Here is a 6,267-nt window from a genome sequence, read left to right as displayed (position 1 = left end):
TTGGAGTCTCTATTTTGAGTCAGGGAACTGATAGGGGTCTGTCCTGTCCCTTTAAGAGACAAGCCCCACCCACTCCCCTCGTTCCACCAAGGCAAGCAGATCTTCATTCCACTTCCAGCCTGTACTCTTTCTTTCTCTGCCCAATCTCTCTTCCAAAGAGGTGGCTGAGGCCTCTTCTCTTCCCTCCCTTCTCCTCTCTCCCTTTCTACTTTTCTCTGTGTGTTTCTCTATCTCTCCTGTTTCTCTCTCCCTTCTCTCTCCCCCTCTTCTCTCTTTCTCTTTCCTTCTCTCCTGCTTTGTTTTCCTTCCATAACCCACTAAATAAACGCTCACTCTGCATGGTGTGCCTATCTATCTCTGTCTCTCACCTGCTGCAGCTCCCCCAGACCCACTGAGGTCTCTCACCCACCACCTCCCGGGGACCCACAGAGGCCTCAGGTGGGACCAACTGCCCTTCATGGCCCGCCGCTGCCCCTCAGTCAGGATGGGACAGATAAGGATATTTTTGTATTGTGTGGATCATAGAGACACATTTGCACTCTGTATTGTTAAATGAAATCAGTAAAGCATGTTATTTATCACTAGCATAACATGCACACAGTTAATGCTTGGTTTGTTCTCAATTAACCCTTCCCATCCCAGATGCTCTCCAAAAGTGGTTTATTGAGACCGGAGGATAAAGATTCCCGACTCCCCTCCCCTTTGGCCCTCACACCTTTCTTCTGTTCTGTCTGCTACTGGCAGAAAGCAACAGAAACTGAGAAGTATCGAGGCTTGCAACACTGCCAGGACAGAGCAGGGAAGGAGGGATCTATAGGAGAATGGACGGTTTTCTGGGCAGCTTGGGAAACTAGGGCATAGCAGAGAGACACCAGGCAGCACTCAGGGTAGATAAGGAAAAGTGTGTTTTCCCACATGCATGTACATTTACAATCCACATGCCGACATGTGTACTGCAAACCCCAAATCTCTGGCTCCACTGTGCATAGCTCCACCGTGGTCTTTTTAGCTTCATGGCTCAGTCAGAGCCCTTCTCCTTGGCAGTCCTCCAGAGCTAATACCAAATTCCTGCACCAATGCTGACAACTCAGCCTGCACTGTGGGCTTTTGAGATTTGACATCAGGGTCATAATACCTGCTGTGCAGACAAGTGAAGCAGAGACTGTCCCAGGAAGATAATGGCACTTTAAGTTAGCCATCTGGGGCGGTATGCACTCCCATCTCTTCGAAGGGAGCAGAGAGCAAGGGCGGCCAGATGTTGAATTGTTCGGCAACTAAGCTAGGCAGTTGCCACTCTGGCCTGAAACAGCATGCGGTTTCAAAACACTTCTCCGTTTCCAAGTACTACAGAAAGTTCCCCAAACCACAGGAAGTGCTATTCACCCCAGTGGCAAGAGGCACCCACCATCTGGTTAGACCAGTTTCCTCGGCCTTGTTCCCTGGATGTTTACATAACCCTCTCACCTCCGAGGCAGGGGAGGCTGCCTGTCCTTTGCCGATACTGGCTACTGTCGCTACCGTCCAGAGCTTCAGAAGCCTTCAGGTCAGACTTCCGCAGCAGGAGTCAAAAGAAAAAGAAGTATTTCTTCACTTACAGGGATTAGCTGCTACTTACGTGCTTTTGAAATTATGTGCTTTTGGTGTTCAGATCTAAAAGACCAGCAAGAGGACTCTGAGAGGCCACAGACAACACAACTGCCAGACCCAGGTATGAAAAACCTGAACCAGACCCTTTTGAAATGTCCCATCATCTCTTCCCAGTGACCACAAGGGCTTTTCTTTCCGGGTTAACGCCCATTGCTGGGTAAGAGAACACATTGACAACAGCTTCGCTCTGTTTTGCCACCCTACTCCAGAAATCTACCTCCTCCAAGGGTCTGCTTGTACACATACTTCCTTTTATGCAATAACCAAAATCTTAAGCACAAGATGCTCTGACCTCTTCAGTGATGGCCTGTGATGTGGAAGACGAGATAAACCCTTTCCTCCCTAAGCTGTGTTTGGTCTTATCACTGCAACAGAAACCCTAAGTAAGATGGTCAACAAGATCCCCCTATTTGCTTCTAGAACTCTCAGTTCTCTTTTATCAGTGGTGAGGAGGTCCCAATACAAAGCCCAGGATGACCACTTTGAGCTGAGGATCCCTCTGCCTTTGGCTCACAAAGCTGGGATTACAGAAATTTTCCTCTGTGTATTTATAAACTTTCCTGGATCTATCCATGTAGCTAAAAGCATCTGGGTATTGACTGATGTGTGCGCCTGCCTGTTATCTGGTTACTACTGGATGTATCCTTTGTTGAGAAGACTCTTTCCCTCTCAATTACCTTGATATCTTTGTTAAAAATCAGCTAACCAGCCGGGCGATGGTGGCGCACACCTTTAATCCCAGCACTTGGGAGGCAGAGGCAGGTAGATCTCTGTGAGTTCGAGACCAGCCTGGTCTACAGAGCTAGTTCCAGGACAGGCTCCAAAGCCACAGAGAAACCCTGTCTCGAAAAACAAAATAAAAATCAGCTAACCACGTGGCTAGAGTTTCCTCTGAATTCTCTACTGAAAACACCAGTCAGTGTCTCTATCAGTACCGCACCGCCTGGCAACAGCTTTCAAAGTTTTGAGACCCAGTAATGATAAACCATTTTCTGGGTATTTTGGCCAAAACATTTTCATATGCACTTCATAACTACCTTTTCAATGTTAACCAGAATTTCTCAGTATTTTGTTTTTAATCGATAAATTTGAGAAGCCTTTAATATTTTCCAGTATAAGCTCTCTGTTCATGCATTTTGTGTGATGGTAGGACTTGAATCTAGGGCCTTGGTCATGTAAGGTAAAGCTCCAGCACTGAGCTATAATCATCCCCTAAATTCCTATTTTTAGCACTCTCACAGCCTGTTGTGGAAATCCAGTGTGTCTTCAGTTGGAATTATTCCTAAGATCTAATGTGTTTGGATGCTACTGACAGATAGCGTTATTTGAATTTTTCTTTTTTTGTTTTGTTGTTTTTCCAGACAGGGTTTCTCTGTTCAACAGTTTAATAGCCCTGGCTGTCCTGGAACTCACTCTGTAGACCAGCTGGCCTCAAACTCAAGAGATCTGCTTCCTCTGCCTCCCGATTGCTGGGATTAAAGGTGTGCACCACCACTGTCCAGTGAAATTTTATTTTTCTAATTAACCTTCCAAAAATTACTTAATTAAAAAAATTGTTTTTAATCCTAATAGTTAGCTGTGTAGATCTTGAAATTTTTGGCATAATTAAGTCATCTTCAAATGGTTAGCTAGCTGACTGACTACTTTTGCCCAATTGGTGAGCTTGTTTCAGTGAGAGGTTCTGTCTCAAAAAAGGTGGAGTGCAACTGAGGAAGACATCTGGGGCCAACCTCCGGCCTCCGCATGCATACATGTGCACATGTACCTGCACACATGAGCACGCATGCAAAGAACACTATTCTATCTCCATGGGCCCTTTGCAGTCACAGGGTCTTGTGAATTGTGCTGGCCGTAGAGCCACATTCTTGCACTCCCAGCTACTCAGAGACTGAAACAAAAAGGATGACAAATCCTTTTTAAGGCCTGCCTGGGCTACGACAACATAAGCACCTTAGTGAGATCCTGTCAATCAAATAAAACAAAAGCCTGGCATGGTGGTGCACACCATTAATCCCAGCACTCGGGAGGCAGTGGTAAGTGGATCTCTGTGAATTCAAGGCCAGCCTGGTCTATAGGAGCTGCAGGACAGCCAGGGCTGTTTGTTACACAGAGAAACCCTGTCTCGAAAAAGCTGAAAATAAATAAAAAGGGGGCTGAAGACATTGCTCGTGGAAAAGAACTTGCCTAGTATGTAGGAAGACCTGGGTTCAAGTCCGAGACCACAGCAGTAGTAAAGGGTAGGGGCAGACTACAGCTAAGGAACACGTCGAGCTACTGCCTATTTCTCCGAAACTTGACAGGACTTGCGAGCTGGAGATGTCCAGCTAATAATCCAGGTATTCCAGCACTTACTGTGATGCTCTTGTTCTGGTCTTTTGTGTTGCCTACGTGTGTTCTATTTTATTTCGGAAGCATGCTTTTATCTCCAGTATTTCCTCTGAGCTCTGTCAGCTCTCATGGACTTGCCTCTGTGGCTTCCCCACTTCTCCTTTCGTCTGATTTTAGTGAGATGCTATTCTCCTTCAGCATGTTTTCAAATGCTAGACCGAACTAGGTACGGAGCATGGGTACCTGTGGACCCAGCTACTGGGGAGACGGAACAGATCACTGAGTGCACAAGGTGGAGACGAACCTGGGCAGCATAGAAACACATTCCTAAAAAACCAGATTACTGTTTGTTCTGCTTCACTGGTCAGTTTCTGCAATGTTCTCATAGTCTGTGGGTTTGTTATAAGAACCTGTGTTTTTTGCGAGCACGCTGGAAGTTGTAGCCGTGTTTAACTGAAGACAGTTTCCCTTTTTTTTTTTTTTTTTTTTCCCCAAGCTTTCCGGGCAGGGGGAGTTGGGGAGTGTGGGCCTGGGCCAGGACTGTTTCTTGGCATCACAGTTTCTTCTCTCCTCACTACAGTGCTTTCTTTGTCACTGTGAATTTGGGTTTATTTGGCAACTTCTCTCATCAGCACAGACCCTTTCCTTTACCTGATGAGATGGTTCTCTGCCCAAAGCCTTCCCTTCCAGTCATCCAGAAATCCCAGCACCATTGTTCCATTCTGCAGATCCCTCTGCTGACGCCAGGCAATCCTTTCCTGACTGAGTGGTTATTGAATCCCCCTCATCAGAGATCAATGCCACCATCAGAGGCTCTGAGGACCATCAACTTTCTGTTACCTTCTCTCTGCTGCTCCTCCACAGCTGTTTCCACGTGATCTTGCTGATGGACTGAACAGAACTACTCAAACGCCAGGATTCAGGAATAATCTATTACAGGTTTTAGAGAGGGTGCAGTGGCAAACTCTTGCTTTGCTCTCCGGGTTGCTACGTGATGACTTAAGGAGACTAAAAAGTCACCCGCTGCTGCTTCCATCTTGCCCCTGAGCCTTTTCTAAACTTTAAAGTAATGTATAATTTTCTTTTTACATTATAACATATTACTATAACTATACTTGCTATAGACAAGACAGTTTATGCTATAGTAATGATTAAATTTTAAATTTCAGGGACCAGTCTTTCCTGCTTACTCCTGTGACCGTCTCATGCCTCAATCAACTTTCTGGGTGGCTTTCCTTCAGCAGAAATGCCTGTGCCCAGGCTACTTTCACTCCGCAAAGTCCCTGTTTTTTTTTTTTTAAAAATATTTATTTATTTATTATGTAAACAATATTCTGTCTGTGTGCATGCCTGCACCAAACCCCATTACAGATGGTTGTGAGCCACCATGTGGTTGCCGGGAATTGAACTCAGGACCTTTGGAAGAGCAGGCAATGCTCTTAACCTCTGAGCCATCTCTCCAGCCCCCAAAGTCCCTGTTTATAACCAAAGTCCCTGTTTATAACCAAATGAAGACAAGATCATGCTCAAATACGGCACTTCGTTGCTGGCTCTGGAATTTAGGTACCGCTCTACATCTCGCTGGCCAGAACTGAATCACCTGTTCCGCACTAACTGCAAGGAGGATGTGAAGGTAGAACAGCACTAAGAATCTCTGCCCACATCTGGACAGCTGCCCAAGCGACCTAAGGCAGGCAGCTGGCTATACGAACCTTCAGGCTGCAGCCTGTCACGTGTTGGTACGCACCCTGAGGATGTCACTTCATCAAAGTGGTCTTTGTTTTCCTCACCAGCACAAGGACAATCATATCATATCATTTTCATGAACAAGTCCAAAAATATTTATTTTTTTTTGAGACAGTGTTTCTCTGTAGCTTTGGAGCATGTCCTGAAACTCTATAGACCAGGCTCGCCTCGAACTCACAGAGATCTGCCTGCCTCTGCCTCCTGAGTGCTGGGATTAAAGGCGTGCGCCACCACCACCTGGCTCAAATTTAAAAGTTCCAGTTACACACACCACTACTTCTACCTTTTGGCACAACAAAGGGTTAAAGCCTATACCTAGTGTGAAAAGTAATGCTTTACAGTATGTAGTTCAGGGGTCCGATCCAGCATGTGCAAGGCCATGGGTTCCCCCTTCAGAATCACACGAGAGATCCAAAGTAAGAAACAAAGCGTACTGTTGTAATTGAAGTGGGATTCCCCTCTGTATGCTGTAAACCACTGGTTAATGAATAAAGCTGCTTTGGTCTACTGGCAGGGCAGAATTAAGAAGGTGGGAAATACAAGCAG

The sequence above is a fragment of the Chionomys nivalis genome, chromosome 6 (genome assembly GCF_950005125.1).
Source record: "Chionomys nivalis chromosome 6, mChiNiv1.1, whole genome shotgun sequence".
In the NCBI taxonomy this organism is placed as follows: domain Eukaryota; kingdom Metazoa; phylum Chordata; class Mammalia; order Rodentia; family Cricetidae; genus Chionomys; species Chionomys nivalis.
This window is presented reverse-complemented; position numbering follows the sequence as displayed.